The sequence below is a fragment of the Camponotus vicinus genome, unplaced genomic scaffold (genome assembly GCF_025532165.1).
Source record: "Camponotus vicinus isolate PSW18456_S1 unplaced genomic scaffold, iyCamVici1.0 SCAF_4, whole genome shotgun sequence".
NCBI classification, from domain to species: Eukaryota; Metazoa; Arthropoda; class Insecta; order Hymenoptera; family Formicidae; genus Camponotus; species Camponotus vicinus.
In genome coordinates this window covers 23,227,379-23,250,572 of record NW_028141976.1, presented here as the reverse complement: position 1 = coordinate 23,250,572, position 23,194 = coordinate 23,227,379, and the positions used below count along the sequence as shown (strand labels likewise).

Here is a 23,194-nt window from a genome sequence, read left to right as displayed (position 1 = left end):
GAGTAATGTATTTTCGCTGCGAGGAGGTACACCGTTTTATCCTATTATAAAAATCACGAAGTTTGTGGTAATTTTTGTGTAAGACATATATTGCTGCAGAAGGAAAAAGAGAAATATAACTCACGGAGAACATCCTGTTTGTATGTCTTGCAAGGATTTCAATTTCCAACGGAAGAAATAAACTAGAGATGGTAACGCAATTGAAGGGAGAAAAATCTTCCCGCGAGTTTCGCCGTCCTTGCAAACGAGGGGTACACCGGGGGTATATCGGGGGCCGAATATGTGTCCCATGCGGGCGTTTATGGAAATATAATTCGTTGCCGAGCGCGTATACTTTATTCATAAGTTGCAGTACCGTTAAAGGAAGCGATCCGCGCTCGCGTTCTCGCCCAGAACGGTATATGTTTGAACCAAGATAGACTTGCCGCGCGACGGCAAAGGCACCTTTACCGAAACACTCTCTACCATTCAGCTACATTTCCCAGTACGTCGCGAATACATATGCAGCGCGAATGCAGTCGAGCGTGCGAGGCCACAGAATGTTTCGGAAATATGCCACGCGATCCGTATTCTTGGTGGTCCATATTCTTACGTGTAAAGCTGGTCGCTAGTATCTCGCTAACAAAGCGAAAGAAATCAATTAATTTGATGTCCTCGTTTGGCTCGCATAAATTGTATGATATTAATTTCTGACGCATAATAATTCCCCCTTTTGTTATTTTTTTCATATATAATTTTTATATAATTATTATATGTAATTAATATTTTTTGTATAATTATATATTGAATGTAGCATGTATGCAAAAATCCATATAATTGGTTTCTCTCTACTGTGTATACGCGACCGTAAATTAGATCTCGGCGCAAGAAGCACAGCAATTCCGTGTATTCAACGATTACGCGAGAGTGCAACCATATGTGGTTTCAGAAGATGCGTCGGGATTGCGTTGTGCTCACACGCACACCAGAAGCCGCGGTTTGCATCTTAGCTCTAAGCTAAATCTCCTTCATTTCTCCCTCTACACACTTACTGCTAATCAGAGACGTAGAAAAACGCAACGTTTGAACGCTGTATTGGGAATACGATATAAACTATACGAAATGCACGAATAAATTTATTTATGTAATATAATATATAATAAAATAATATAATTATAATATATAATATAAATTTATATCATATCTGAGAGAGAATGTTTGTGTATTCTTGAAAGAAATAACGAGGCAAATATTGTTTGTTCGAGTAATATAATTAATACAAAGAGTGCTAACTGTTTCGGTTTCAGTTAGTCGAATATGAGCAGGTTTGTTCTCTCTATTTCGAGAATATTTCAATATCAATCAACGAGTGGTAAGATTAATAGCATTCACACGGCAGTCGGGGCAACATAATTTGCAATTAATATCATTCAATATTAATATCATATCGAAATTAACTGTAAGTTGAACGGTGAAAAGACACGCGAGACAGGTAGATAGATAATTTGCAATTAATATCGCGTAGGCCTGCGGGTAATAATTACTCTACTCGAATTTTGGTCGTTATATACATATATGACGCATACCGCCGCGTCAATATGATCGGACCGCGAGCGGACCACTTTACAAGCGGTTTGGTAGCCGTTAGATTTTGCTATGGTTCCATCGCCATTTGTGCGCGCGAAGCCGCCAGCGTGGCGTGTACAATGTGAGCTCTCGTCGCGTTATTTACCTCCATTATTTGCGACTCGTCGTTCTCGTTACCGGTTCTCGTACTTCTCGTTTTCGTCCGTTCTTTCCCTCGCGCGCTCGCCCGTTCGTGTACAATGTACGAAAAAGGGAAGCCAGCCGCAGGGACGAAAATTTATCACCCGCGAACAGCAGGTTATCACCTTGAAAGCGGATTTTTCGGAGGCGATTATACGGGGCAGAAAAGAGAGTGCACGAGACCGTGGGTCTCGCGTTAATGACGGCAACCTGCGACCGGCGATGGCGAGTGCGAGCGAGAGTGAAATCGCGCGCAGGACGAGCGCGAAGGAAAAGGTCTCGGGAGAGAGAGAAGGATCCATGGGAAGGCGCAACGAGGAGACGACACGGTCGAAAAGAACGGTGAAAACGACCGACCGAAGAACAAGAGGATGGTGTGTACGAGCGGGATAACTTACGTACGTCCGGAACACGATGCTGTTATAATAGTCAACCGACGGGGCGGAGAGAACGCCGGCGAAATGAAGCGAGGAGGGTTGAAACGACGAAAGCGGACGCGTTTTCGTAAGGCGTTCATTTGAAGAACGCGCGGAGCCGCGGCAAGATGAGGTCTCGCCCAGCCGTCGTAACCGTCTAATTATCCGGCAGATACTCTTTCTGACCTACACTTAACAACCCTCTCGGTAAACTTTTTAATTACTCGCCGCCTCCCTTTTCACTCTCGTCCCCTCCTCAGTTCCTCTTTTCTCCCATCTTCTCTGACCCGCGCGATCTCGCTTCATCATCCCTTGCGGCGTACCACCCTCCTTGGCATAGCGTCTCTAATCTACGATGAATATTTACCCGCGCTACTAAATTAGTCAGTGACGTACCCCCTCTGTGTCTGCCTGCTCGGCGTTATTACGGCGAGTGGAGTCGTATCTTTAAACGAGAACTTGCAGCCTCAATTTCAATTTTGGCATTCCGCGGTCGACAATTCGCGCTATTTTCGGCTCTTTCTATAATTATATTTCCACGTAGCTAATTTTAACTTACTCCGATATGGACGTTTTCCAAAATATTGTCTAAACAATTTTATCTATTAATAACGCCGAATCTGAAAACTTCTATATAAATATTTTTTATATAAATATTTATGACTATAACAAAAACACACAGAAACAATTGTTATTAAAATAATCTTAGACATAAATTAATATTACTTGTATTAACAATTATCTCTCGATAATTGCGACATAATGTGTGTTCATGTTCTTTGAAAATCATGAACAGAGTATTTTTTTCAAACGTTTTCGTGAATTTTCATTGTACGTATAGCACGTAATCTAACGATGGAGGTTTTCTCTTCATTTCGTATTCCTACGATATTACAGATATCGCCAAGAGCTCCCAACTGACGGTAAGCAGCCGTAGTAACAGCTCTTTGTGCTGGAAATACCATTACTACCCAAACCCAGCTCCAACCCCGCATCTTTCGTCGCGTCGTTCGCTCCGTTTCTCCTCGCCACCTTCGGCCTCCGACGAGAACACGCGGGTTATATTACAGACCATAGTGGTAACCTTAGTCGGCATGCACTTAGAGACTCCCTCGTCATCTCCGGGCTCTTCGAACGTTTCCAGTATCTCTTTAGGAAAGTATTTCTGACGGTGTTACTTTTTGGCGGATACGAAAGACCCCGCTGCCTCGTCTGTCGTAGGGATAACTGGATCTAACGCGTAAACTTTGCCACGAAAATGCCGGCGCATGCGACGGTTCGATTTGATTATCGGCGAAAAGGGAGAAGTTGCGCCGTCCCTCAAATGTGCGAGCGTGGGTGTCAGGGACAATATTTCCTTGGACGTGACTAAATATATTATCTCCGATGAGTCACGTGATACGAGTTATAAGAAGAATGCGTTGAAATATTAATCCCGGAAACGGGATGTGGTGAAATAATGCATAACATGCATAATTAATACGTGCGATTTAAATAACATTGCTTTGGACGAAAGATAAAGGTTCACGACTATTCGCATTCGACGTGTCTATACTATTTTGCGTCATAATGTCTGGACACGTTATCGAGAATCGTCCTCGAGCGAAGAGCAGAAATCACAGAGTTAAGAACGCGGTAAAGAGCAGGAAGCCGGCTGCTTGAACCGCCACAAAGACACGCCGCATACCCCCGGCGTTGCCTCGATCTCGAGTCATACCTTTTCGAATTCTCGAGTGCACGAGAAGAATTCAACGGCAGGAGTGGTTCGTCGAAGAGCAAAACGGTTAGCGAGAGGCAGGCGGACAGACGGGCGGACGGAGATATCCAGACGAGGTCCTTGCTCGAGAGAGACACCGGTAAATTGGATTACGGCCTTCTCTCTGTTTCCATCCCCTCCGGACCTCACTTAAGATCGTTCTCCCTTCGTCCGCTCGTCTACTTCTACCGTAAAATTAATATCCGAAGATGAAAGAAGTGACGCCGTGGAACTGGTTGGGCACAGCTTTACCCTTCCCTATCCTTCTCGCTTCGCTTCCGGCTCTATCTCTACCTTATTTTCCCCGCCGTTGACATAATATGAAATGATTCTCCGAATTTGACAGTCTAGCTAACATCGTTCGACATTGAAAGTTAATCCCAAAATCACGTAGCGCTCGAAGAAACGAGAAGGAGGGAGGAAGAGAAGATGTATTGTATAAGGAGCGAAAACGTAGTGGGCTTAAGTAAGAAAACGAAATGAACGGCCACATCTTGCGCGGACCAATAAGCAATTACGATATAGCGGCAAAGAGAAATGCGACTTCGGCAACCCGACAATTTATTTCGGAGCGGAAACTTTCCGTCGCATATTTGCGACCGCCCTACGTTATCGTTAGATCATAAATTGTGTAATTTGCCAGGCGAGCTTGCCGCGTCGAATTCCGCGGATATTTATCGTGGTTATCGATTCGGGTTTGTGCTGTTTTCGCTCCCGTTCAGTTTTCTTTTTTTTTTGTGATTCGCAAACAGCGACGATGCGAATAACGCTTGTACCCTCGTCGCGTTTTCGCGATGATGCGACGACGTTTTGTCGGGAAACACGACGGACAAACTTGCACGCTCTATACGGAAATAATATTAAGCGCACGTATACCGTCGGGTAGACGGGCTAGAACCGTTTCTCAAACGTTAATTAGGTCGCGATGAATAAGCCATGCAGCTCAGTTTATTCCAAAGTCTCGATTAATATCCGTGCGGTCGAATCTAAAATTTACCAGCAAATTTATACTACGCCAAGTCGAGGTACAAAATACGATATTTATCATAAAGCACGAAATATTGTAGAGTATAATATTTATTCAATGGTTTGTGGCACGAAATGCCTTTGTGGTATATAACAGAATTGGAGAAACAAGATGCACGCCCTAAATTTTGTAATCCGAGCTAAGTCACGAATAATATCGCTACTGAACACGCGGTAAATCGCGATGCCAATATCAGCTTTCTATAAAAGAAATTCATTTCTTGCATATAATACTGCAACGATATGTTGCAGCGTATGTCATTTAATTCCTAATGCACTATATATAACTGTACGGAAATATATATTATATAAATCAAAGTTAATTTTAATCTGCGACAATATTTTGGATTCCGAAACGGGTTACTTTTCGCACCAGGCATACTACCAGAAGAAGAATAAAGCACTGGTGTACGAGCACGTGTATGTACATGAATGGCGTATCTTTCAAATAAACTTCTATTTGCCGAGCATCGTTCCGGAGAATTGGGGATTATTGGATTCTCGTTAGAGTGGCTAGCGCGCGTCTCACCGAAATCCAAGAGCGGCTCTTCACGACGTTACGAGGGGGCCTCGAGAATCACGGAGGAGGGGTGGTTTATTGGTGGGTGGCGAGGTTGAAGAGGGGTAACTTTGTAAGACGCGTCCTATCCACCCGAACCCTTCCTCCCTTTGGATTTGGAGAGAGAAGGGGGTGCCAGTGCGCGATCCTGGGCGGCTCTTATCGATCGGCCGCCGCCGGCGTGATAATGGCTAGAATAATTACCAGAATAATTAGGACGGGACGACGAGAGGCATTGAGGATCGTTGGAGCGCGCGCGATCGCCAGCTAAGACCGACAATTCCTAATGCAAGCGACGACAGACCGCGTATAATTCGTCGTCGTTGATGCCGATATTCTCACCTTTCAGCGGCCTCTATCGAGAACTCTTCGGTGCCACGAGACCCGGCATTTCTAATCCGCAGCGCGTTGATTATACCGATCGTATTCAAGTTCGACGACTCCGTTCTCCGAGATAATTAGGACGCGAGAAGCACCGTTCGAGGAGTTTCCGAGATTAACTCCGATAAAAGCGTTCGTTTTAATACGGTTCTCGAAACAAACGCGCATTTTCGCTATGCATAAGAAGGGATGAAGGATTTTCTCACGTGAAAAATGGTGTGCGAAATCATCCGCGAAATAATTTTCTCAACTTGGCAACATTAAATTCATCGAGCACTTCTTGTCGTTATTTATCGCGTACGTCAGTGCTAAAATATTTTACGTAGAACGGACATTGATTAAAACGCAGATACGAAGCGCACATTGCATGCGCTTTATAAGTCGCGAGCCAGAAAATTTTCATGTCGCCGGTGAAAATTAAAGGAACTCCCGTGCCAATGCCTTCCTCAGCAATATATGGCATCAATAACGCAGCCGAGGCGCGATATGGCGTTCTTCGTCTCGATTCGAACGCATTTCCAATTCAAGTATCGCGTTCCTTTCACGATCGCATCTAACTTCTGCGATCTGCTCCCATCTTCTTTTCCGTCTCGCGGCGCGTTATTATATTCATACGCGACCGAAGCGCATCGTGTCTTCGGCTTTACGAACTTTCGAACGAATTAATCATCTCACGCGCCTCCCCGTAGCGCGAGATCAGCCTCGCGCTTCGAATTTCGAACGCGAACGGAGAAAGGATGGCGATAGGGTCTTAGCTCTTCGTACGGTTCATAAATGGCGCATTGATCCGAGAATGCATTAACACAAGTTCGGCGTTATCAATTCCCGCGTAATACCGCGCACCGGGAGAGGAGCGTCCTTCAGTCGCCAACTTCGCCAGCCGTTCGCGCGTACGAATAGTTCGTCTCGGACGTGCTTCGTAAGTATACGACATGACGTACACGCACGCACGTTTCGTGCCTCGCGCACTGATATGAGATATCTGCATGGAAGATGTACGAGAAGACGCGCGCATCCGAAATGGCTGTCCTTTAACTGGGATGCAAGCGTGAAAGTAGCGATTACACGCGTGTATATCGCGCGTGGATGGAATACAAGGACCAGTACACAAGCATACGTAGACACGCGCACACGTACATGCATACGCACGACCCTTGCACCGGCCTATTTAGACGGCGGGCGTGCATTTGCGTTGAGACTAGGTACGTGACACATAATTCAACCAACTCCATAACCAAGTTTGAAGTTATACCGGTCTCCGACCTTTCCCCTCTTGCCCCCTCTTAGTCGTCTTTCTCACCCCCTCGATTTTCTCTCCAGTATACATCGCTACCAATAGCGTCCTCACCGAACTCTGCTTACCCGCACAGTGTGTGCTCCAAGGACGGTGCAGAAAGTTTCCTTTGAGTCATCGGCGAGAGGGTGACGCGAACTATAAGCTCCGGGATAGATTAAGCGACTCAAGATAATCTCGGTTATTACGTAAAAGCGCTAATGCAGTTTAAAATCTCTAGTAACAATAGTCAATAGTAAAATATTGAATTAGAATCACGAAAAGAAATCCCTTCATATTCATATTTAGGATAATCTTCCAAATAGACACATTACAAGCCTTCTCCAATCTGTCTTTTTTTTTCTTCGATATTTTAGATTTACTCAATGAATGGAATTTATATTTTATTTAATAAATTTTACATTATTTCTCAAGAAGTATATATATATTATTAAGAAAGAGAGATTTATGTAAGAAGTTGCTTCATACTTTGAAAGAGATGGTACTACACCGTGAAATTTGCGATCGTAACGTAAACACGCTTTAAAGCTCGATCTGGGATTATCGAGAGGTATACCGAGCAATTTCTCGAAATGGATTATGAGATGTATATAGGTAATGCCCGCTTAAGCAGCATCGCAAATAACAAATATACAACAAGCATCTCGCGTGCTCGATTTCGCTGGCAATACGGGCGCCTCGCCCGCGGCGACGCTCGCGAATCGGTCGCCTGATATTCGCTGACGAAACGAATTGCGCTTGCTCGTCTCTTTAACCAGTTTCTCGCAGTCCCGTCACGACTGAAATCGAGTCACGAGTGGAGCGAGTACACGGCTCTCGATTTAAGGAGCGCCGCTGTAAACGCGGCCGACTGGAAGATTTCTAGCGCGACAAGTCGTGGCCCCTGCAAATCTCGTAAGAACGGCATTCGTTTCTCTTATTGCGAAACGTGCTCCATCCGAAGGGGGATAATGATATTGAAATGTATTCAGTTTTTTAATTTATCCGTTATCCTTCATTTCCCGTTTCTCTCGCTCACTGCGCGCTATGATAATTTACTATGCAATTTATATTATCCAAAAATTAAATGCAAATGAAAGCTTTATCTACGTTAATTAATATAAGGATTATCGAAATATTCGAATTGCCAGAGATTTAATCAAGTAAACTGTTTTGATGAACGGAGATAGAACCGCCGCATCATTGTCAATAAAGGCAACCGATTGCAGAATACGTGCAATAAATCCTCCTGAGCGACGACGTTGGGAAATCTCTGCTTACGAGAGAGATGAGATAAAAGCTTCTCTCCCGTAGAATTCAACCGTCGATTTACGCGCGGATATATTCGAATGAGCGCAAACACAGTCTAGCAATAACTTCGGACGTAAAATTGATATCAGCCATCAATCCGTGCCGCGAGCGCGACAGACGGATGCGCGGGTGGTAGACAGAGGAAGATAAAACGGAAAAGTTTCACGAAGCAGCGTTTATCGCGTGGCGAACATTCGTGTTGGCCGAGAACGATGTCTACGAAGTCAAGGCGGCAGTTCGTAAAATCGCCAAAATCCGCTACGTCCGCTACTTGATACGCCGTTATTTTTTTTTCATCCCCCGCCCGACGACCCTTGCCTTACTCATTGAACAAAAACGAACGATTTGAAACTTTTCTGCGAAAAGAACGGCAAACGGGACGGGAGAATAGAGGGTGTGTAAGACGGAGACAATCGTTCGAAAGAAACTGTCGATTTCCTGTCCTTCGAGTTCTGGCTACGCGAAACGTTGAGGAAGCAGCTCACCGGAATTGCGAGCAGCGCTGCACATAATCCCGCGGTAATGGCTTTCGATAGTTGCGATTGCTCCGATAATTACACCGGCGATCGTGCCGCGTTTGTTGCGAAAAGTTGAAGTTACTAAAGAAAACTGCAGTGTAGTGGGGAAGAGAAGGGAGAGATCTTTGTAAAAATATATTCGTGCACATTCACCGCATGGGGACACTGTGATATTTCCGTGCTAATAAATGAAAAATCCGATATCTACTTAGCATTTAGATATATTCGTTCTCGAAACGAAAAATTCGAGAATAGATTTTTCCTACCATATATGCTCACGAATGCTTTACTGAATTTTCTAACTTTAAAATATTTAATTTTAATTATTTGATAAATCGATTAAAGCAGCATATTAAAAAAATTATATTGTATAAAATTGTAGAAATATACTAAACATACTTATTTTTAACAATATAGCTCTTTCTTTCGTTGTTCTCTTTTTATAATATATCCTGCCCAGAGCAGAGAGATAATGACGTTGGACAAGAACCATTTATTTTAATCGTAACTGCGTGCAATAAAAAACGGTAAAATCAGTAATGTTGCCGCATCGGTAACCGAACACATTCAGTTAAAACGCCTCGTTCCGCTCGACATTGAATTTCGTAGCTCAATTTCACGGTACGTTTCTCGTCAAAAAAATAGCGAGCGGCGCGACGCACAACCATCGGCGTCGCGCTTGCCGAAGTAATCGGCATCGGCGCGGTGCGTCCGGCGAGATGTGAATCCCCCTGAAATTCTCAAGTTGCATAACCATGGCAATTTCGCCGCGCGTGACGTAATTTTGAATGGAGATTATTCAAATGCGAGTGTGCGCGCGGATTCGCCGGAGTTCGCCGTGATTCTCCACACGCGAATAGTCTGCGGTATTCGGTATATGTATATAACGGGTAGATATGTTTGGTGGCGAGCTTTGTGTCAGTCTGGTAGACTACCTGTCAAACTAAACGAGCGCTATAGTAGATTATAGCGCAATACACGGGATTCTAGCTGTAGCAGAGGTAAGAAGGACTGGCAGACGCAGAGAACGTCAGTGGAGCAAAAGAGAGAAACGTACATTCCGATCTCGTTGAAGTTTGGAACATTCTTCGGGTAAAAATATCAAATTTGCTAGTATTAAACACTTGCAGAAATAGCTACATATGTGTGAAATGTTAAATAACGATTTGAAATATAAACTTGGAACATATAAATGACAAGGAAGTTAAAAAACATGGAAATCCAAAAATTGTTATGAAAAATCAGAATTATGTGTCAGAAACAAAAATTACTATTATATTCTTTGGAATAATTTGAAAATAACAATTTGCCGGCAGTCACAAAAATACTTTTCCAATCATGACTTTTGGCAAATTTTCTTTTAACCTTTTTAAAAGATTTTAAAACATGCTATGATATTTCTATTTTTTAGCATAAACGCATAAACAACGACCAAAATCGTGTATATGCATGCATAAGTAATATATATTTCGGAATATACGGATCTTTTCCTAAATTTTGTAACACCTATTTGTTTTGTATTATAAATAATTTTTCAAATTATTATCTACTAGAGAAATTCAATAAACAAGGTATCATTAGCAATTGTATACTTATCCTGTTACTTATTTATTAATTATTTTTAAACTCCTCGTATATTGATAATTATTAGAAAATGACTTTAAGCTTTCATTAATATTATTATTATTATTATTATTATTATTAATTATTATTATTATTATTACATATGCAATATGCCCTGGCAGGGGGGAAAATGCCCTACTTATTATTCGAACATAATAAGCTTACCAATAAGTGAAAACGGGACTCGATATATGGCAATACACAATCAACTGGGAAACCGCACAGAACTGTTCTGAGAATGCGATTTTATATAAAAAAATTATAAAATCAAAAATTTTTAAGAAAAAACTTGTAAAATTTGTTGGTAAATATTTTTAATTTTTATTATTTTTTATTCCATAAAAATTAATAATTGTCCCTATATTTATATGTTTTCTTATTGTTTTTCTGAAAGTGTAATTTATTAAATATGACAGCAGAGAGTATACAAATGATTTTTTCTATATATACATATACACTCACCCGCAAAAAAAGCGGTACACCTAAAATTTGAGAAAATTTCATCAAATTTTAAATGATCATAACTTGGTAAATAATGATGATAAAAATATGTTTAAAAAAACAAAATGAAGGCTGTAATGTCCACTTTAAGAATATTTAAGTGGCAATTATGCTCAGCCATTGTTTTCAAAATGGCGGATAAGGAAGTGAAAGGATGTAAAATTGATTATTAAAGGATCGAGTTTGGGACGGTGCACGGCGTAAATCAGGTAACGCAGCCCAATGAGACCAAATGCTCGTGAAAGTGTGGAGTGTTATCTTTAAAATGTTTTTTTACCGAGCTTGATACGATGATTTTTCGCTGAGTTATTCCGAATTTAATTAAAAACGCTCTTTTTTCTTCTTCAATTTGCAGCTCAGCGAATAATTATCGTATCGAGCTCGGTAAAAAAGCATTGTAAAGGTGATACTCCACACTTTCACATGCATTTCGTCCCATTGGGCTGCGATACCTGATTCACGCCACGCACTGGAGCAAAGCGGGAACCTTTATTTATCGGTTTTGTATGCTTTCATTTATCCGCTATTTTGAAAAAAAATGGTTGCACATAATTTCAATTTAATTTAGGTGTGTGTGTGTGTGTGTGTGTGTGTGCTCGTTTGTATACCACAAGGATAAGGACCCCGTGGTTCGTCAGCTCCACAGTATTTAAAGACTCCAAACCCTCCTTGTGGCGTGTGTGTGTGTGTGTGTGTGTGTGTGCTCGTTTGTATACCATAAGGATAAGGACCCCGTGGTTCGTCAGCTCCACAGTATTTAAAGACTCCAAACCCTCCTTGTGGCGTGTGTGTGTGTGTGTGTGTGTGTGTGTGTGTGTGTGTGTGCTCGTTTGTATACCACAAGGATAAGGACCCCGTGGTTCGTCAGCTCCACAGTATTTAAAGACTCCAAACCCTCCTTGTGGCGTGTGTGTGTGTGTGTGTGTGTGTGTGTGTGTGTGTGTGTGTGTGCTCGTTTGTATACCACAAGGATAAGGACCCCGTGGTTCGTCAGCTCCACAGTATTTAAAGACTCCAAACCCTCCTTGTGGCGTGTGTGTGTGTGTGTGTGTGTGTGTGTGTGTGTGCTCGTTTGTATACCACAAGGATAAGGACCCCCGTGGTTCGTCAGCTCCACAGTATTTAAAGACTCCAAACCCTCCTTGTGGCGTGTGTGTGTGTGTGTGTGTGTGTGTGTGTGTGTGTGTGTACGGGCGCACGCATGTGTGTATTAATAGTGGGTATGACCTCCTCGTGCGCGTATTACCTCATTCATACGATCAGGCATACTCTGTATTAGTCTTTTTATTTCATCCTGCGTAATTGCATCCCATGCATTTTGAAGAACTCTTTGAAGTTCTTGCAGTGACTGAGGTGCAGGTACGTGATTTCGTACTTTCTTGCCGAGATTGTCCCACAAATGCTCAATGGTATTTAAATCCGGACTACTTGCTGGCCAAACAAGTCGATTTATGCCAACTTCATCGAGGAAATTAAACACTCTTCTCGCAGTGTGTGGTCGAGCATTGTCTTGCATAAACAAGAAGTTCTCTCCGATAAAGGGTGCATACGGAACAACATACGGAAGGAGTATGTCTTCCACGTATACATCTGCGTTCATGTTCCTGTCAAAAAAGTGCAAATCTGTATGAGCGTCCGCTGAAATACCTGCCCAAACCATCACAGAGCCTCCATTGTAGCTGTACCTTTCACTTACAGTACAATCTGCAAATCGTTCTCCACGACGACGATAAACTCGTTCTCGTCCATCTGGAGAATAGAGACAAAAACGAGATTCATCGCTAAAGAGTACTTTGCCCCAGTCTGCGTAATTCCAGTCTCTATGCGCAACTGCAAAATTGAGTCGAGCTACGCGATGACGACCTGTAAGAAAAGGTACAGCCGCTGGCCTGCGCGAAAACAGATTTTGTTCCGCTAATCTTCTCCGAACGGTGTCAACGGATACATTGCAATTGTAGACATCCCTTAAATTGTTTCGAATTTGAACAGCTGTTCGATGTCTGTCTCTTAATGAATTTAAAACAATAAATCGGTCATCGTTTTCATTGGTACGTCGAGGGCGCCCAGAACCAGGCCTCCTCTTGAAAAAATTGGTGTCTAAGTACCTGGCATAAGCACGTCTCAAACGGAAAAAACATTGAAAGACTATAGTACAAGTTATGCGATTGATTTGCTAGCTCTCTAGACGCGTTGCTCCTTGCGACTTCATCTATTGAAACCATAATTAATTACTTCTTCTCGAAATTACTTCTCGATTATGGCAACGATAACTCCAGAAAAAGCTGCTCAAGTTGTTGCTTTAATTGAAGATGGCAGAAGTCGAAGATACGTTGCTGAGGCACTTGATCTGTCAGTGTCAACTGTGCAACGTGCTTATGCCAGGTACTTAGACACCAATTTTTTCAAGAGGAGGCCTGGTTCTGGGCGCCCTCGACGTACCAATGAAAACGATGACCGATTTATTGTTTTAAATTCATTAAGAGACAGACATCGAACAGCTGTTCAAATTCGAAACAATTTAAGGGATGTCTACAATTGCAATGTATCCGTTGACACCGTTCGGAGAAGATTAGCGGAACAAAATCTGTTTTCGCGCAGGCCAGCGGCTGTACCTTTTCTTACAGGTCGTCATCGCGTAGCTCGACTCAATTTTGCAGTTGCGCATAGAGACTGGAATTACGCAGACTGGGGCAAAGTACTCTTTAGCGATGAATCTCGTTTTTGTCTCTATTCTCTAGATGGACGAGAACGAGTTTATCGTCGTCGTGGAGAACGATTTGCAGATTGTACTGTAAGTGAAAGGTACAGCTACAATGGAGGCTCTGTGATGGTTTGGGCAGGTATTTCAGCGGACGCTCATACAGATTTGCACTTTTTTGACAGGAACATGAACGCAGATGTATACGTGGAAGACATACTCCTTCCGTATGTTGTTCCGTATGCACCCTTTATCGGAGAGAACTTCTTGTTTATGCAAGACAATGCTCGACCACACACTGCGAGAAGAGTGTTTGATTTCCTCGATGAAGTTGGCATAAATCGACTTGTTTGGCCAGCAAGTAGTCCGGATTTAAATCCCATTGAGCATTTGTGGGACAATCTCGGCAAGAAAGTACGAAATCACGTACCTGCACCTCAGTCACTGCAAGAACTTCAAAGAGTTCTTCAAAATGCATGGGATGCAATTACGCAGGATGAAATAAAAAGACTAATACAGAGTATGCCTGATCGTATGAATGAGGTAATACGCGCACGAGGAGGTCATACCCACTATTAATACACACATGCGTGCGCCCGTACACACACACACACACACACACACACACACACACACACACACACACACGCCACAAGGAGGGTTTGGAGTCTTTAAATACTGTGGAGCTGACGAACCACGGGGGTCCTTATCCTTGTGGTATACAAACGAGCACACACACACACACACACACACACACACGCCACAAGGAGGGTTTGGAGTCTTTAAATACTGTGGAGCTGACGAACCACGGGGTCCTTATCCTTGTGGTATACAAACGAGCACACACACACACACACACACACACACACACACGCCACAAGGAGGGTTTGGAGTCTTTAAATACTGTGGAGCTGACGAACCACGGGGTCCTTATCCTTGTGGTATACAAACGAGCACACACACACACACACACACACACACACACACACACACACGCCACAAGGAGGGTTTGGAGTCTTTAAATACTGTGGAGCTGACGAACCACGGGGTCCTTATCCTTATGGTATACAAACGAGCACACACACACACACACACACACACACACGCCACAAGGAGGGTTTGGAGTCTTTAAATACTGTGGAGCTGACGAACCACGGGGTCCTTATCCTTGTGGTATACAAACGAGCACACACACACACACACACACACACACACACACACACCTAAATTAAATTGAAATTATGTGCAACCATTTTTTTTCAAAATAGCGGATAAATGAAAGCATACAAAACCGATAAATAAAGGTTCCCGCTTTGCTCCAGTGCGTGGCGTGAATCAGGTATCGCAGCCCAATGGGACGAAATGCATGTGAAAGTGTGGAGTATCACCTTTACAATGCTTTTTTACCGAGCTCGATACGATAATTATTCGCTGAGCTGCAAATTGAAGAAGAAAAAAGAGCGTTTTTAATTAAATTCGGAATAACTCAGCGAAAAATCATCGTATCGAGCTCGGTAAAAAAACATTTTAAAGATAACACTCCACACTTTCACGAGCATTTGGTCTCATTGGGCTGCGTTACCTGATTTACGCCGTGCACCGTCCCAAACTCGATCCTTTAATAATCAATTTTACATCCTTTCACTTCCTTATCCGCCATTTTGAAAACAATGGCTGAGCATAATTGCCACTTAAATATTCTTAAAGTGGACATTACAGCCTTCATTTTGTTTTTTTAAACATATTTTTATCATCATTATTTACCAAGTTATGATCATTTAAAATTTGATGAAATTTTCTCAAATTTTAGGTGTACCGCTTTTTTTGCGGGTGAGTGTATATATGTGTATCTATGTATGAGGATATATTTTTCTTTAAAAATGCAAAAATGTCTCATATAAAAATAATATGCTCTAGTTCTATTATAATATTTTATTTTCATTTTTCTGGCAAATTATGAACAAAATGTACAAAAAAATGGGCAGAATAAAGCAAAGAGGCATTAATAGAGAAGCAATAATAACATACATACAATTAATTATGATTTTGGTATACATATATTATTATAAATATTTCAAGTATTTTAAAATAAAATTTAGAATATTTTTTATATATGCATCGTGTATTGAAGTGATGGATTACTATCGAGGATAAAAACGGGCAATGGAATTCACGGAAATAACAAATTATAAATTAGATCAGATAAATTATAAATTACTCACCCCGTAATTATTCTACCGTGTCTGATGCTTCTTCGAAGTCTTTTTCTCCTTCCTTGTCTGTCCATCGTCCATGGTTGGTTCTTCAAGGCACTCACTCACAAAACACTGTTAATCCCGATTGCGTTCGTAGTAATTAACAGATTCACACACGACAATTCACAAAACATTTCCGATATTAATAATCTGCGACGCGCACTGTATTATATTGCGATGAAACAACAGAAAATTATGAGCAAATTATTTATTTACACGAAGTTACGATCAGTTCAGTACTCGAAAATCACTCGATCAAATTTACGCGAATTTACCACGATTAATATTATTCTTCTTATTAATAAATAGGATATAGAATTGCATTATATCGTAAAAAAGTGACTAATTTTATTTAAATTAAAAATAAATATTTGTACACATTTGTACAATATTTAGAGATATATTTTATTCTGTTAATTATTCGAGCGTAAAAACATGTATAATGAAATATGCGTTTTAACAAATCATCAATGTACAAAGTTTTGTCACATGATTGTTAAATATTAAAGTAGATAATTAAATACTATAGCATAATATTATTCTACTTAGTATCCCACGTATTAATTAAACGCATTAATGTTACTTGATGTTAGTTGATCCGTTCTATAAAGACGCTTCATTAATGTCCGAAGCATTTTGACAACGATAACTTTATTTTGACATCGCGCGATAAGGTTAAGACGCGAACTAAGGTTAAGACGCTAGAAGAGATCGTCAGAAAAACGAGTGTCGAACACCGTTATTACAATAAATTTATTGCCAAGAGATATTTAACGCAAGAAATTAATCGAAATAGTTAATATATGAGCATAATAATATGCGCGATTTGATTGTTACTAATTTTAATAATTGTAGGAAACGATAGGTAATACTTGCTCTGATCGTAGCGCGCCAAAGAATGCGTGACGTAGTACGCGAAAGAATGTGTGACGTGGCGCGCGAAAGAATGTGTGACGTGCGCGCCGTACTTCGCGGCGTATATCGCGCTGTTACTCACGTGACGTTGTCAGTGACAAGGTCAGTCGCGCGGCGAGAGATCCGAGTGTACAGACAACGCTGTGAATTATTATATCTCGTGAATTATCAATCGTGATAAATATCGTAATGTTAAAAATATAATTGATTCTTACAATTATTATAAATAATCCGTGTCGTCCGGTGATAATATTAAATAATTCAATCGATAAACAACACGCAAAAATATCGCGACTACTAACAATTGAGGTTAATAATCGAGAAGGATAATGTTATATATTAATATTCTTTTTTTCTAATATATCTCTTATATGAAATTTGCGCGTTAAAAATTATTTGTATAATTTTATGTATATTTTATTTTATTTTGTATAGTTTTATGAGACAACTAGAAATTATTATTGAAGGTTAAAAGAATTAAGATAAAAGAATTATTTAATATAAAAGAATTTTATTGACAATATTTCTTTTATTATATAACGAACGTTAACTGAAACAATAATCTCTTCGTCTCTTTGTGCGTCAATGTTTTTGTTTCTTTGTCCTTCTCGATTCCTTTGGTTATAGTAGGGTATGTTTTATGTTTTATTGAAATATATAAACACAAGACCGCGTTATTTCTTCCATTCGATCACGTACTTTCAGACAATCTATCACGTCTTAACTGTAATAGATGTTAATTCGTTTCGCATAGTGTGTCGCGCAGTAATAAAACCAATATCGTATTCTTCAATTATTAATTAAAAATAAAATGATAAAACTTGCAAGTACAATATTCAATATTTCAATATTTCAATATAATAAAGTGCACGTTGCATGTGATTAAAGTTAGGGAGTGCCGTGCGAAGTATTGCGCGATCATCATATTCTGCTAATTAATCCGTGTGATATTGTAATTAATCATATTTTCTTGAGTGAGTGCTACGAGAGAGCAGCAAACGGAACAACATGAACGGAACATTTTGGGAGGATTGAAGGTGCGAAAAAATCTGACAACACAAATACAAGTAAGTACAAATCATAATCAATCGAATTATTTGCATGAAATTTATTACTTACTATTGATCTTTATTAATAATAAGGCATTTTATATTAACATATCTTATTAACATAACATAGTATAAACTATTAACATAGTACAAGTATAATACATATAATGCATATATAAAATATATATTTTAGATTTTATTTTAAAATTCTTAAATATTGATTAATTAATATATATATATGTATGTATATTAATGTATACACATACATATATTTCATATAGATATATAATATTTTTAATATACATACATATTGTGCTTAAGATTTATGTTAATTTTATGTTAATAATTAATATTATGATAATTTAGATTATATATACAAATAATTATTTACACTAAGAAAAAAAATAATGTTGAGCCAACAACATCAGTGTAATTGGAATTTATTTTATTAATTTAATAACATTTTTAATCAAATCAATACACCATGTATTAATTTGATTAGTAATGTGATTGAATTAATAAAATAAATTTCAATTACACTGATGTTGTTAATTCAACATTACTTTTTTTTCAGTGCAAAAGATATACATATTATTAGAATCATCGTGAATAATATATATATGTGAATAATATATATTATGTTGTTTCTTATACACGAGAGCTAATCTTCTATCATCTGATTTTTTATATAATTTAATTACTACTCTGATTTATTGTATATAATCTGATTTATTATATAATTTAATTATTGTTAAATTTATGCCAATTGAATGATACAAATTGCATGCATTTTTTTAAAAAATCGTTTGATGATTGCATCGATATACTCGCGAGTGATAGTATGAGAAAATGGATCGTAAAAAAGCAAGAGTAATTTATAACCATATAACAACGGCAATTAAAACAATCGAGCATCTCGCGTAAATGTTCATCCTCAAAATGAAAATTCAAGCGATAAACTTGGGCTTTAAAATGGAACTTTGCGTTTTAAGTAGCTTTTCGCGCGGACAGACGTCAAAAAATGAGATATATATTATAATTTCGTGCGGGTGTCTTTACGACACTCTTGGCAGTTAAATGTGATATAACGATGCCATGGTAGAAAAGATAAAAACTCACGTTTTGCAGAGATGTCTTTAAAGAACCGACCATTAAAATGATCGGTTCTATTTTTTTAAATATCTTGCGATTACGTGTATGTTAAGTATCGTGAATAATTTCAGTTAAAAGCTAATAGCGAGTGTTTCTTTACACACTTGTACCTAAATGCCAGCAGAAATCAAACAGTCGACGCGCCATCGAGTACATTTTATTCAGAGAGAGATTTAGGTAGGGCGATGCGAACCCAACCTCTTGCGAACGATCCAATCGTAAAAACTTTTCCAATAGGGTTCTTTAACCAAAGTACGTAGAGGGCGAGACTTTGGGGCGCCCAGAATCGAGGAGATAGTGGACGTAGGGTCTTTTAGCGAGTTTTGTCGGTATGCTTCGTAAAATCCGGGATTTTGCTCCCCGATCTCCCGCGATTCAGAGATTTCATCGGCACGCTCACATCCTCGAACAGCTTCAAGGACCCGCGGGACTTTAAGTGATTCTCTCGCACTGCTCCTCCACGTATCTTCCGGCCATGTCGTCGCGTCGCAATATGATAAATCTCGCCTCGTGAAATAACTCAACCACAAATTTATCGTTTTTTTGAGCGAGAAATGTTTCATTAAATATGTAAAAAATTTTCTTAATTAAAGGAGTTTGTGTATGAATTTTATAAAATTCTAGAATCATTCAAATCATATATCATATAATTGATTTCAATAAAATAGGAGAACGCATATTATTAGTTAAAAATATTTATTACTCGACATATAATCTTGTTGCTGAAATATTGTTTTAGAATGCTTTAGAATTTATTTTATTGTCGCAATGTAAATACATAAGAGTAAATCAACATCTCGATTAACAAGTTTATAATTAAGATTCCTATTAAGTACGCTTATTGGAAACGTGCAACTCGAAAAGATGTTAAACGCTAGGTCTTATGAAAGGATATACACGAAACGAGAAATTAGCACGACCTCACTCGCGAATAAGTTGCTGCTACGTTGCAGAATATATGGTGGCTTAAGTAGAACTTAATTAGAGACTTCGAAGCGAGGGGTGGGGAGTACTTTTTCTCGAGTAAGGGAGGACACGGTTCTCGCGTCGCAACAAAATGCAAGCAGCAACCGAGAGCGTCGCATACCGTGGTTTAATTGGGGTGGAATTAATGTTCGCGCGGCTAAATGTAAATGGAAGACAGGGAACGAAATCGTCTTTAATTTACTTCTCTGATGCAACCGTGAAAATAGATGCGCCATCATTGTCTAACGATATATCTTGCGACACTTCCCATCCGATGTGAATTGCCGTTTTGTAACAGTCACCCCGTGTATTTTCAAAAAAATAAGAGTCCGTATATATCTATCTACAACGAGAGTCAATCGGCGTCGAGCTATAAAGGCGCGGAGCAATAAAGTACCCTTTTTATGAATGGAAACATTTTTACCCCGGCCCGATAAATTTGATCAAGCCCAGTGTTACGCAGCCTGGCGCTACCAATTTACTCGCGCGCATTAATCCATTTTCATTTCTCTACGCGCGAGAACACGGCCGAGAGTATCTTTATCGCGCAGAATTTATTTTGCCAGCGATCTATATAACACCGTCGGGTGATTTAAATAATAATCCGATTCGATCCGACGTCGTCGCGCTTCGCAAGTTTACGTTTCGCCTCCGTGCCTGCTTCGCCGGGACAAAGCAAATTTGCGAGATTGCGTTTCCACGAGCCCGTGGGATGAGGGGTCGGGATGTACGCGGAGGAATAGGAACGGGATTAGAGGACAAGGCAGTTGGTACAGTGCGCGACAATAATGATCTCCGACAAGTGATTCTTAGCTCGATTCAGTGATTCCATCTCGATTTACGCAAAAATTTGATCAGCGCGATTTCACATCTAAATATTACATATAAGAAATGTAATATATCTTTATATGCTTCTATATAGTGATTTATAATAAATGCAGATTCCAAAATATTTTTAATCAAACTATATAGATTCTTCTGAATAAAAAAATCACTCGACATGTGCTGTCATAAATATTACGCGATAAAGTAACAAAAAGGAGACGATTGATAATATTGTAATACACTGTACCAAATAGAAAGATGAAGAGTAAGAGAGAATATAGGAAGGAGGAACAGATCGAGCGGAGGATGGTGAACGGTGAAGCGACAAGTTCCATTCGCGGGCCACGGGACGGATGGGCCGAAGTTTTAAATGACTTTGGTATTAAAACTTTGATGGCATTTGTCAGTTTCCCGAGGCTTCGAGAATTGTTTCGCAACTTTTAAGCCATTTTAAAGCGCCATTATTGACTCATCGTTCCTCGCACGGCCATCCCGGGGACACAGCCTGCTTCTCGCTCAAGTAACAGTCGCATCTGCGAATCGCAGTCGCTATCCTTGCGATATCGAAGCGTCCTTGGAAACGATCGGCGGTAACGCGCGCGGAAACTTGGAAGAACATCCTAGGATGTTTGCAGCTGCGAGAGATAAGACAAACTTTGCGACTTAGTTCCGCACTGTTTATTCTGCGTTAATTATGTTACGCGGAAGTCTAATTTACAATTTTCATCTTGCTGTGTAAATTCTTATTACGTGGAGCGTAAAAGAGCCTAGAAATGTAATAAGGTAACGGGTTCCACGAATGTGTGGGGTCTACCGTAGCCGTTGCTTCCGCATGTCCACCGCGTCCTTGCAATCACTACAGCGGTATTCATTATGGAAGTACTCAGTAAATTGCTGGTGCAGCTGAATTTCATCAAAAACAGCACTCCGTGGTATCTGCTCCGACTTCAACTGTATTTTAACATGGTTTTCCTTCGCATCCCTCTTCGCTATTCCATCTCTCTCTACGCTCTGTGCTATTAGAAATGAATTTCACCGTTGCTGCCATAAATTTTATCTTTTCATTGAAATATTTCTTATTCGCTTACTAAAGGTCTTTTCATATTTCAATGAGTAAATTGAATCGTATTGTTTCATATTGATTCAAAAGGCTTCTTGTGATGGCAATTATTAAGATTTAATAATTTTATACATACATACATACATACATACATATATATATTGTAGTAATTCTTTTCTCTTTTGTATTATATATAACACACTTCCAAACTTTCTACTTACATTATAATAGCTTTTATAATCATTTAAAACTTGTTTAAATCCGACTTAACTTTAATTTAAATTTTCGCCCACATAAATCTCTTAGTCGTGAATAAAAAGAAGTACGATAAAAAGCTATTTTAAAGCATTTTTATTTACGCTTGATTTCGACCTTGCTGTTGATCTTTGCTGTTGGACTGTGCATAGAAGTGTCCGCGACATTCGAGGTGGCAATTCTGCTAAGTAGTCTCCCCGTTTGAACGACCTGATGCAGAATGGTAGGAAGAAGCTACTTGTGAGCTTTGCACGGTGACGAGGCAGGACATTAACGGTAATTACCGGTTAACGCGACCTCACTCTATCCTTTTGCGGGCGTAACTCGTCTTTCGGGATTTTCTTGGGAGATGAATAAAGAAAATTCGGGTAAATGAGTCACTGGAGATTCGAAAAAAAAACCTCGCATCTGTCTCGATCAAAGATTAAAGCACGTCTCCTGTGTCAGTTATAAAATTATATGCCTACCGCACTTTCGACGGAAAAAAATATTTTATGAAAATAAATTTTTTGAACATCGTGAATATTGAAAAAGCAAAGAGATTTATTTCAAATAATGAAAATGACATACGCAAGAAAATTGACACTATTCTTCTTTAACATCAAGCAGTGATTATTTCGTTATTTTCTCACTCAAAGAATCAATCATTAAAAGCTTCCAACTCAATCCTTTTTTTTTTTATTTTCGCGGAAAGTCGCCTCGGAATTCTCGCGAAACGATGCTTAAAAGTACGCGAGATATGCGGAGCGGAACGAAATAAAGAAATATGGTAAAGTGGTACGCGCGGGGGCGAGAGGGAAATTTGCGGAGAAGGTGCGGAGGATTAATCCGTAAGATTTACAGCGTGGCTGAGCCATTATCGCGTTTCGTCGAGTGGATAAGAGGAGCTTGCCCTCCGGGCTTTTAATT

At 39.9% G+C, this 23,194-nt stretch overlaps 1 protein-coding gene and 1 long non-coding RNA gene across 5 annotated transcripts in view; one reads left to right on the top strand and one right to left on the bottom strand.

Annotated features, from left to right (window-relative positions):
- Positions 1 to 16,946, bottom strand: part of LOC145969717 (uncharacterized) — a 256,420-nt gene extending 239,474 nt beyond the window's left edge. Inside the window, exon 1 of the long non-coding RNA XR_014438228.1 lies at positions 16,031 to 16,946. This is a non-coding gene — a long non-coding RNA (uncharacterized LOC145969717). The remainder of the gene's footprint in view (positions 1 to 16,030) is intronic.
- Positions 16,947 to 17,075: 129 nt separating this feature from the next.
- The window catches only part of LOC145969711 (uncharacterized), a 66,189-nt gene continuing 60,070 nt past the window's right edge, over positions 17,076 to 23,194 (top strand). For 2 of the 4 annotated variants that reach the window (XM_083095911.1, XM_083095910.1), the window contains exon 1: positions 17,538 to 18,045. The gene's annotated coding sequence lies outside the window, so the exon portion shown is untranslated. Of the gene's footprint in view, positions 17,165 to 17,535; positions 18,046 to 23,194 lie in introns of those variants that run through there. The other 2 variants (XM_083095912.1, XM_083095913.1) reach the window with 2 other exon arrangements.